The sequence below is a fragment of the Syngnathus scovelli genome, chromosome 1, assembly GCF_024217435.2.
Source record: "Syngnathus scovelli strain Florida chromosome 1, RoL_Ssco_1.2, whole genome shotgun sequence".
Lineage (NCBI taxonomy): Eukaryota > Metazoa > Chordata > Actinopteri > Syngnathiformes > Syngnathidae > Syngnathus > Syngnathus scovelli.
The window spans coordinates 13,755,577-13,768,165 of NC_090847.1; positions in this window are offsets into that span (position 1 = coordinate 13,755,577).

Sequence of the window (12,589 nt, forward strand, 5' to 3'; positions counted from 1 at the left end):
GCCAGTACTAAACAGAAGAAATGGGAAGAAGTGACACTTGACTCGGTTATATGAACCGACGAAAAAGCACTCCTCACTCTGTCCTTTTCATGTTTTAACTTTCTCATCCCTCGGAATGCCCACCTCTGCCAGTGGTAACAGACAGAAGAAATAGGAAGACCAAAGCATGCACAATGTGCATCTTAAGTTAGCTGTATGCAGTCTTTAAAAAAAACGGACCGTATTTGGACATAACCAGACACAGACATCATGTTTCCCACAGCGCAATACAAAATGGCTCCATTGTTACATTTCACTGTAGCAATTGCACTGTGTTGACAGTCTCACTGAGCAGAGCCACAATAATTTTGCTCTTTCCTGCCAACTCAATTACCAAAATTCGTCTATTTTTATGTCACACAAATACTCCCAGAATCATGAGTTGTATGTACACGGAGGTGAATTTAGAATTGTGACATTGTCAAGTAAGTGGTATAGAAGTAAATGTGTTAATGGGTTCCTTGTCAGAAATAAATTATGTGATCTTGTATGCGCAGCCTGGCAGGTACAAATGTCTACACTAACCTTTCTCAGTGGCTGTGGCCGGTGGGTCCAATATTGAATTTATAATTAACTTGTGAGGAAAAGTGGGCATTTTTCTATTAAAAGAGACATCTTGTCAATTACAATCCTTGCAGAGATATTCACTGAACCTCTTGTTGGAAGAAAGGTCAATGTGTGTAACGAGTAATTGACTTACGGCAGAGAGCAGCTCCAACTCAGACTGAGGTTCTGATCAAGTCACCCAATGTGATTTATTTCCATATTATTTTCACTCTCATTTTCCAACGTGTTGCAAAAATCATGTCTGATTAAATTGCCTTTATTGGGGGCAATTCATCACCGAATTACGATTTGGGAAATGGAGCTTAAATGGTCTGAATGATGAAAAGAACATGACTTTTTGAATTTCAGCAATTGCACAGATCGGCACTAATGACCCGTTAACAATGGTCTAATGTTTGTGGTCCACTGGTGATGGAGGACAGTGTTAACAAGCATCTGTAAATGGAGAGTATTAAAAAGGGATTAACATAATGTAAGATATTTAGAAGCCACCTTAAAGGATATACGTATGCAAAACTAATAGTATATATATATATATATATATATATATATATATATATATATATATATATATATATATATATATATATATATATATATACATATGCGTGCGTGCGTGCGTGTGAAACCTGAGGAGAGGACTGAAAGACTTTCAACCAAGAATCCAAGGTGTCTTCATGATGGCAACAAATATCGATGTGACATCACAGTGTCAGTAGCTGTAGCTTATATGTTCCTCTACCCACCAAAGGCAAGATATGTCCATACATATCTAGCAGTGTTAATCTTGACATCTGTTTAATATGAATGGATTAAGGCCTGTGTGATGTTGAGCCTACACTGTTGAAAACTGCATATATAATTCCCTGTGAAGTTGAAAAGCTAAAACTCGAAGCTCTTTTGACAGATCTCAGCAGGTAAAAGTTGGGAGAGCTTTGGGACCTGGATTTTAGCTACTTAATTGAAGGCAGAGTCACATCTCCAGACTGCATTATTATACAAACATGCCCACCTCTATCTAAAGCCCTCTTCAGGGGACTGACACAATCGTCAGAATATTCCAAAAATGTCATGAATAAATGCGGGACATGGAACTATTTAGCCTTCCCTTGAAACTAAGCCTATTCATCATATGTAAGGCTTTCTTTTGGTTGTTTTGCTTGACTAGTGGATTATTAATTCTTTTAACATGTTAGTCGGACTTTTAATCATCTTAATTTCTTAAATTGGCAGAATGAATGCCAATGGCCAATGGAATGCAAACTTACACAAGGTAAATAAAAATGGGGCCATGACATTTCTTGATAAAGCCTTTATAGCCTGCCATTGTGAATGCACTTTTTTATTTAAAGCAAATATAGGAGAAAACAAAAACCCATGCTTTTCTTGACCATTGGCAGTCTCACTTAAAAAGGAAGTCAAGTACAAAATCTATATACAACATTACGTTCTATGCACCCCCACTAGTCTAAACATGATATTCTGATTAATATTGTGTTTGTGAAATATTAATTAAGCAGAAAAATCCAGCAGGTTTTTTTTTTTTTTTTTTATCTGAGGAGTGTCAATTTTGCTTTGACATGATAGCTACGATATAAGAAAGTGAGTAAAGTGCGCTTCTTGAGAAAAAATACAGTTACAAAAATAAACTGTGACAGGACAACTGAATTTATACACGTCATTAAGCCATAGCTTACATTTTACATGTCAACATGCCATGCCGCAACTTTTTTATGGTAAATGGCGGTGTGCTATGTTTGCCGAACAGCTCATGGGCTCACCTTCTTATCACCAGTCGACGAGAGCATCATTTCCAGTCGGCTAAAAATCTTGTTACCCACGATTACCTTAAAGTATCTCCACGAGGCTGCCATGGCTCCTCCTGTCAGAATGGAAAAGTGGTATCAGTATGCTGTATTAGTTTATATTCCGAGGTACAAGGATAGACGTACAATATCATAACACGTGTTTAGGAGATTTTGCTTTGGACTAATGAAACCAAGCTTGACATTTTTGGACATAAGCCAACCAAGAAGGTTTGTCTTCTTTTTGTGTCACGAATATGTGACTCATATTATTTTTTCCTCTTTTGCTTGAATTAGTTATAGCGGCAGGGTTTCAACAAGAACAATCATTATTACTCATTTAAAACACAGGTTGCATTTCAGTGAGTCTTTTGTGCACGGGAGTAATGAAATTGAGACATCAGTGTGGGACATAGAAGGTCACATCTCTGGACGATTCATGACTGCGTCTTAAAAATTGGAAAAAGTAACATGATATTTGAGCGGCATATGAACGATTATGTTCAATTAATGATGGCTTTGGGTTGTGCTGTTGTCTGTACAGTGGAACCCCAGAAGTCAACCGCCTCTGCACTTGACATATTTCGGTTTTCGACACAAAATGTCAGGAAATCTTTGCATTGGTTCTCAGATAAAGCTTCGGAAACTGACGTTGGTTGGGGTTGTTTAAAAGCACTGCAGTCATTAAATTATTTTCGAGACATTGGCTCTTATACCATGGGTAAGTACGGTTTGTATTTAAAAAGTGTTATTTTGTCATGTTTAACTTATTACGAGCTCATTATTTGTCTTTTAAATGTCTGACGTGTCAAGCGCCACATAGGAACAGCCGCGTATGGGTGTGTCCCAAGGTTTTGCTGCACTGTATTTTTTGGTGGATCTGGGGTTCTACTGCACATACACTGTACATGATATGTAATGCATACTTTGTATGTGTTTAGTTACATTGCAGAACTTACAGATGCCATGAATAATAATTAAAAACAACATGTGGAGAAAAGATAGAGAAGTTTATCGCCTAATTTACAATACAATACCAGACTGTCCATGTAACTCTTTCTGAGGTTTTTTTTCTTCCCTTATAGCCACTCTTGAGTTCTACTGTTGTTGTCAGGCTTTGAGTGCATTTAACATTTGATCATCTGCAATGTCTCAACAGTCTGGCTAACCGGCACTGTCACAGAAATGTCACCCACAAGGGCTTGCATCACAATCCATCACATGATCAAATGAACCAAAGTGAACATGAACAAATGAACCCATTTCCTTAAATTATGATGAAGCCTTTCTTATGAAGGGTCCTTTAAAGTATATATTCCATACAAGCTTGGCAACAAAGACCCTCGATACAACGGGAATTTCATGCTCTAAGGAACACAATTAATGCCTGAAATTCTCTGTTCAAAGATCAAGGGGAAATAAAAACAACCTTGGAATGTTTTTCTTTTTCATTTTTGACGCCAAAGATTGTGTTGATGGTATTTTAAAATTGTTGATTTGTTGAAATTGTGGTTGATAGCATACTATTTGAAGTATAATTTTAAATGATCTGTGAAGAATTATTACAAGCAGAGCAAGTTCACTCTAATCTATGTCATAATAGTGCTGTTTTCATCACCAAAAACAAATAGATAAATACAATTAATATATTCATGTGCACAGAAAAATAAATTCTTACATATGCAGTGTAGTGCTTAAGAGGTTTCGTTTGTGTGTGTGTGTGTGCGAGTGTGTGCGTGTGGTGGTGGGGGGGGCGTTTAAATCCCGTGCAACCACGTCATTGTTGCGGTTAAATGCATGGAAAATGTTAAATGACTTTAATGATGATACACAAGAATGTCAAAGAAGATGGCTGATATTCCTCCCGATGCACCTGTCTTGTCCGCACAGCCACCAGCGCAGTGTCAGTAAAGCCTCATTAGAGCTGCAATCCGACTGTGGAGAGGGAATTTTCGCAACATTAACTTTAACATTGCCAATCCTGTAAATAATATTCTAGTTATAGCCCTGGTCACTCGCTAGAGGGAGTGGAGGCAGGTGAGGGCGAGTGGAGAGGTTTAAATGCGGAACAATTAGTTGCAATTTTGTAAAATCTCATTCCTCATCTACTTCTTATTTTAGCACTCTCTTTACATTTGCAATTAACACTCGGAAGATGCAGAGATTTAGTTACTTTGAGTTTAGCTAGTTTTAGGTTTTGTTAGTAGATGAGAGAGAAGAGCAAAAACTGAAGTCTCCAGAGACCATTACGGGGGCACCGGGGTCAGAGTTTTTTATGGCAGGGATATTAAAATTGTAATTTCATGATCGCAGCGTGCATGACATCGCAATTGCTACAAGATCCAGCAGAAGAGTGAGTTTGTGCTCTCTCTCTCTCTCTCTCTCTCTCTCTCTCTCTCTCTCTCTCTCTCTCTCTCTCTCTCTCTCTCTCTCATACTCTCTCTCATTCTCTCTCTCTCTCTCTCTCTCTCTCTCTCTCTCTCTCTCTCTCTCTGTCATGTTTCACTTTTCTTCATTTTAGCACTGGCTCTCGTCCCTCTTTATAGCTCCTCCGGGATGATGCATTCTTTGCCGAATGGATGTCAGTCGGTGCACATAACAAGCACCGATATTACCGCCAAAGATTGTCACTTCCAAAAGTGCTGGCCAAAACAGGTTAGCACAATGCAAAGTTAACATCCATCCATCCCATCCCATCCCATCCCATCCCATCCCATCTCATCTCATCTCATCTCATCTCATCTCATCTCATCTCATCTCATCTCATCCCATCCCATCCCATCCCATCCATCCATCCATCCATCCATCCATCCATCCATCCATCCATCCATCCATCCATCCATCCATCCATCCATCCATCCATCCATCCATTCTTTTTCTGAACTGCTTCTCCTCACGAGGGTTGCGGGCATGTTGGAGCCCATCCCAGCTGACTTTGGGCAGTTGGCTGCGGACACCTTGAACTGGTTGCCAGCCAATAACAGGCAAAATAAACAAACAATAAAGGTGGGCGGGAAAAGTTAGGAGGAACAGGATGCCAATTCACAGGTTTCTTTTTCCATCTTGACTTTCTAAAGATTTAAATGTTGCCAGATTGTTTGCTGCATGCTTAAAAAAAGTTACTACAGAAGTTTGGAAAGATGGTAAATATTGTAACAAAGTGCACTATCTATCTATCTATCTATCTATCTATCTATCTATCTATCTATCTATCTATCTATCTATCTATCTATCTATCTATCTATCTATCTATCTATCTATCTATCTATCTATCTATCTATCTATCTATCTATCTATCTATCTATATATATATATATATATATATATATATATATATTAATCATTCATTTTATACTTCATATATTTTTTAAATTATCGGGTAATTTGTCAGGCACTTTTTTGTAGTATCGGGGGCTGTTAAATCGAAAAGGCTGCATGCTCAAGGTTAAATAATGAGAAAAAAAATCAGTGAGACAAATCAGATAAAGGTGTCAAAGGCAAATGCTTATGCAGCGTCGGGCACTATCGCCTGACCTTTACACAATTCAAGTCAACATGGCGGTGATGGACCCCCAAAATGTAATTTGCTTGTTGACAGAAATTGCATAGACATCTAATTATTGAAAGCCTGCTTTGAGACTGTGCACTAAATCACGTGTCCTATGTTGGGGTACTGTGGATATTGACAAGGTCGGAATAAATTGATGTCTGCTGTCACTTGATATCAATAGGTCATCTGTGTGATTTGACATATCTTGCGGTCAAACAGGCCAGAAAATGTTAAACACCTCTACAAGTCTATTGCTAATACAACAGCTGCCTCAAATCATGATTGTGCAGTGTAGGGATTCATTTAATTAAAAACATGCATGAACATTGCACCAAAGTTATTATAAAATAAAATCAATGGTATTAATGAGTTCTTAATTTCAGGAGTCCACAAATTCTCATTAAAGACAGCATTGCTCTTATTATATTATTGCCTGAGTCAATATTGAGGAGAGGCAATTATAGTTATTATTTCTACGCAAGCTGCACGCAGACAGCAAATCCATTGGTGAGTTGCCAAAGCACAGAGGAATTATTTTCTAGGACAAAATGAAGGTGAATAAGCCATGACAGCAACAAGCAGGCCTGGAGTTTAAAGATTAAAATAGAGTGAGAAGTTATTTATTTGATCTTCCAAAAGATGGCCTCCAACCTGTGCGCTGTTTGCCTCTCTTTTTCCTTCCATCTATTATTCGATCTATGTGCTGACTTGGCTATAGCAGAGTTAACGAGGATAAGTGGACCGCACATAGACGAAGTAGTTCAATAAAGAAAGCTCGAGCAGATGTTAATGATTATGGATTTACAAGAATGGGAGAGAATACATGATCACTCTTCACAGGCATCTGCAGCGCCACTGTGTATCTTTATTAGAACATAAAAAGTTTTTACAAAGAGAGATAAGTATTGAAAAATAATAATTTTACTCATTAATATGTTCACCAAATGTATTTTTATATAACTTTTTTGCAAATTTGCTATTTATAGTGTTATCTCATCTTCTGTTGTGCACGAACAAAATGTTAATCCACAAAGGCTCATCACTTTATATTTGATTTTTTTTCCCTCTCCAATCTTAGTGCCAGCACATTATAGAACACTATCAGTTCCACTACCTTGCCTCATATTAATTTTTCCCCTGGTTGGTTTTATATCCATTCTCTCACCTCTAACTTTAAACTCCCACATTAAAGCTGCATACCAATCATTCCAGTTTTAATACCCTGCTGAGATTAGATGGTATAATATTATGGAAGACAGCCACAAGGTAGTTGGTCAGCAACGAGTTCAAACTGGTAAAGAAATTGTTTTAAGAATATAACCCATAACCTAAACAACTGTGTATTGGGGATCATCTAAGGATAAATATGCCAAAATTGAGTCAAGGAAAAAAATATGGACAAGCAATATTTTTGGGTTACTAGGTTCCAGTGGGGGCGGAACTCTCGACTCAAAAAGGTTCCAACCTTACCACAGTTCAGCAACTCATTAAGTAACAAAACAGGTCATTGATTTTACAGCTTTGTCCAGGGATTTTATGGGACATAAGTGACTCTCATAAGATTTCACTATGCATCATTAAATAGGAGATGTAGATGATCCCCAAAACATTTTCCCCTCTGCAATGACAAAGAGACAAAAGTGTTTAATGTCCCACCTCAAAGAAATATGTGGAGCGCAGAGAAGCCTGAAGGTCACTGTTGTGTCTCATTTCCCAGCTCAAACAAGGCATGTAAAGCATTCGAATTGATCATGATGATTGCAAGAAAGATCATTAGAACCGACTACCTTGATAATACTACACAGAATGTCTAAGAAGCACGCTGCAAGGGTTAAAATGGACCTCCATGCTTCCTCTCCATTTGAAAATTGATTTCATAATACATGAAAAAGCTTTTAAAGCTTTGCATAACTTAATATGTGACCCTCTTATGAGACGGCTGCAGTGAAGTGCAAAATTGTTGCTTGAACCCTCAGAGAGAAAGTAGACATGCAAATGCCGCCATCTGTCCACTTCGAAATTAATATACCAATATGAGCGCAAATTAGAGTTCATAATATTGATGAGGTGCCCTAATTCTCAGGAGTTCAGCAATGAATACTTCACAAGAATGCAAACTTTAAATGGGAGTGATGTAAGCCACTGGTGGTTGTTAAGTATCGAGTCATTGTAACTTCAGAAAACATCAATATTGTCCTGCAATAATTTCTAGACGGCAGCTTCTGTATCTGGAGAATGTCTAGCAGCATGGGGAGAAAATGCAAACTCCACACAGAAAGGCCTCAGCTGAGATTCAAACCCAACACATCAGATGTCATAATCACTAATGTTCACAATGTCAGCTTTTGATTTGAATACGTTTTATGCAAAAGTCAGATTTTCTTAACCATATGTAAACATAGGTTAACCGCTACTGAGGGAAAAACACTGTGATGAATGCAATCATGTAAAGGAAGTAGTTTATGTACATCGCAACATCATCTTATATCTATTTAGTAAGAGTATATTGTTCACTAAATGTAACTGTGTTTTTGAATGAGCCAAACTCGTTGCTGATCCATATTGTAAGTACTTTAAAATCTGACTATATGGCGGAGCCACCAGTGGTGTCTACGGCTGAGAATTTCATTGATTAAATTGCACTGCTATTTCTGACCCACCAGGTTAGAGACAATTAGAAATCCGCAAAACAGCTCCATTTTGGAGGTTGGAACAGCATGGAGTTTGTAAATCTATTGTAAGATGCATGAAATTGCTTTTAAATGGCCAACTTATCTTCACGGATAACAGCCAAAGAATTCCCTTCTCAGGCTATTTAGTTTTTGACCTCATAAAAAAAATGTTAGTTCATGCACACAGGCACAAGCACACACGCACACACGCACACACGCACGCACGCACGCACGCACACGCACACACACACACACACACACACACACACACACACACACACACACACACACACACACACACACACACAGTGCAAACATGAAAATGGATAAAGAAACATGATCAACAAGCGAACACTGACGAGTGCCTGGAGCAGCCGGGATAAAATTGCATCTGTAAAAGGCTACACGAATGGCATCAACTGCCCAAATGCAGTGAGACCCAGAGGCAACATAAATGAGATGGAGAAATCTGCGCACCGCACAACCTTGTGGCGCAATAAGTACAACAAGTAAATTAGAAGTAAAGGAACCAGTAGTAGCGATGGCAGATTTAATTTATTGTTTCTATTAACCAAAATTGCTCTAAATAGAAAACATTTAATATACAATTCAATCAGCCACATGACACTATCCGATTTTACGACATTTTTGTGTAACAGTTTAATGACTGCCTTTGATAGTCTTTTAATTGCTCGGATGTCCACTTGGTCTATTGACAATTGCGTTTAACAATTACTTTGATTTGGGCCTTAGCTTGACGAGGTGCACTCTTGTCTAAAGAGATTGCATGTCTGGCTGGTGTTGCCAGTCGCTACACTGGTCTGCTCGGAGTGGCAGTTCAATTATTCACTGTAACTGGGAGATAGCATCTAAATGTTTGTCACATCCGCTGCCCAATGTTTAGGGCTGCCATTACTTTTATTCTGTCAGCATTGTCACTTCAGATGGGGGACTACATCAGCTCACTGTTGTCCCCTGAAGCAAAAACAGCGCAGGAGGCTGTGTTGTCCTCAAAGATACTCCTCTCCGCTTTTGAGGCAGCAAAAGCCTTCGGCTGGGGACTTTGATATGTTTAGCTCACAGCTAGTTTGTGAAGAATTATCAGTCATGATCAGAAGTTAAATATTTGTGATGTTTACAATGAGTGCATTGGTCCATTACATTTAAATTATCTGAACTCACATTTCTATCGTGATGCATAAGATTTTACAGTATGTCGCACTTCTAGTCATGACGTCATTCAAGCTGAAAATGAACTGAGTTACCACTTTACTCTATGTATATGTACATAGAGTATGTATTTGGGAAGAATACACAGTTATATACAGTTGGGTTGTACATAGATATACTATTTTCATATTAATTTGAAGTTGTAACCCACTTATCCCTACTTGTTGACATAAACTGTATGTTAAGAACCACTACTTTGTCAGATTTTTTATGTCAGCTTCATAGAGTATTCTGCAGTCATAAGTTCCTTTTTTTCTAAGACAATAAACATCTCACTAAATTTGTTTAACAGTGATTGCAATATGAAGACTAATAAACCTCCATCATGTTGGTGTTTGCATTTTACGGTCCAAGCTTAGCCAGCCATGTACATTACAAACTTCAGATACCAGTTTAGGCCTAATCTATGCAACGATCAATTTTTATTACCATTGTATAATTTGGCACGAATCTGTTTCCCCGAGGACACTGCCCCAAATATACAAGTTGACAAATAGCCAAATTGAAAACTGGCAGACAACCAACCTTTATCTGCAGCACTTAGGGCGAACTCTCAGCCCTGATCCCTGCAAAATGTTTTCAGAATAGTGACTTTTTCTTAACCTCATTATATTTCATGATAATGAACAAGGGGCACCGTGTGTGACACAGTCGGCTTTCATTTAATTCCACTGGAACTTTGCCAGAGAAACACCATCTTTCATTAAATAGTTGAAGCTTGCCATCAAGTCCAGCCTAACCTACCCAACTTGGAACTTTTGTTCATTGAACGCGTTCAGGTACAACACCGCCTGTTAAATATGGCCTGGCGCTCCACTCTCCACATACGCGGGGCATAGTCGTAAGAGTTGTGCATGCTCATATAAGAACGGAAACACCAAATGATCGTTTTCCCTCGATTGTATGAAAAAAAGAGATTGTCTGAAGATAAAAATGTAGTCATGATTAAAAAAAAATCAATTAATTGAGCAGCTCTACTTTTACTAACTAAGCCGTACTTGCCTTTTTGTGGTTGTAAAATGCTTTCTGCTGTGGGAATTCACAAAATGAACCTTCAGCTCTACCAGGAGGAAAACAAGGCATTTCTGGGTCATCTGAGACACCGTCTCTTCGGTGTGTCCTGGTTCAAGCTCCTTAAGTTGGGACAAGCTCAGGACACCTCACAAGGGAGACATCCTTACCAGTTACCCAGGCTACCTGATTTGGCTCCACTCAATGTGAATATGGAGGAGCAGCAGCTCTACTCTGAGCCTCTACCAGACGGTTGAGCTTCCCAGATTGTCTCTAAGGGAGAGCCCGGACCCGATAAGGAGGAAACTGATTTTGGTCGCTTGTATCTTTGATCTTCTTTTAGTCAGTACTCATAGCTTGTGACAGGTGAGGTAGGTGATGGTGGAAACATAGATTGACAGGTATCGAGAGCTTCACCTTTTGGTTCAGCTCCTTTTTAACCATGACAGATTGATACAAAGTGACTTGTTGTCCTCCTGCTCCCGTCTTCCCTCACTTGATCATTGGGGGGGGACTTTGTGAACAAGACCCAAAATAATTGTGCTGGAGCAGGATTTCATGCCTGACACAGAGAGTGATATCCACAGTCATTTGACTGAGGATCATGGCTTTCAAGGTGTCTATTCTCATCCCAGTGACTTAAGACTCGGCAGCCCAAACTTCTGAAACATGGTCGAATTTATTCTCCAAGGCCATAGAGGAAATGTAGCTTGTTTGATGACTCCCATAGAAAACCACGCAAGTGTGATCCCCCCCTTTAGCACTGCTACTGATGTGATGCTACTCCATGTGATGTTGCACAGCCACACAACATCCATCCCCACTTTTTAGTTAATGTTTTAAAAAGTGGGACTTTTTCTTCAGAGCAAGATACTCACTGACTTCAGAATGAGTTATATTTTTACAAATCGCACGCATTCTTGTATCAATTAAACTTTCTGAGTCTTTCATGCAGAAGCCGCTGGCCAAATGGACTGCTGGTTTGACGAGCTAATCACTTTAATGGGATTTTTGAATTAACTTAGCCTGCTTCGTTGACATCAAGAGTTTATTTATTATTCCACTTCCAAAAATTATGTTCCCACCCTGAAGTATCGTCCAAAGCTATATGCCTATGCTGTACAACTTTTAAAAAATCATATTATACAATTAAACTGCCAAAGGTCATTGTTAATGATTGAAACACTCACACTTAATAAACAAACAAGAGTCACAACTTGACTGTTCAAAATGAAACACAGGGACAAAAACAATGCTCCCACCATCAGTCAACTTGGTATGATAAACCTAAAAACAACCCAAGCAACAAATAGTTTTAATTGAGTGTGCTTTCTATGTCTTGAAAACGGAAAGCAACAGATATACAATAGGCATGTGTGCGCGCGTGTGTGTCAAGTCATTTCAGCACAGTTGTTGTATGCCTCCCATCTGAGGTGAGTCATACAATGCTAAAATGCAAATCATCTCATGGAGAAAACAAGACTGCTGGGAAGGCATTCTCTTTGTGCCCTCGTTGCTCCACTGAGCTGAGTCCAATTTTCCATTTTGGAATATTTGCCATGGGAATGCTGCTGCGATTTGCTGTAGTTCAATCCACCTTCATTCGATGGCGGTGATACTTTAACTCCTGCGAATGCAATCCCCACTGTTACATCCACTGGCAGAGCTTTCCCTGTTGCTAATTGACACATCCTCTTGTTAATTATCAGGGTGAT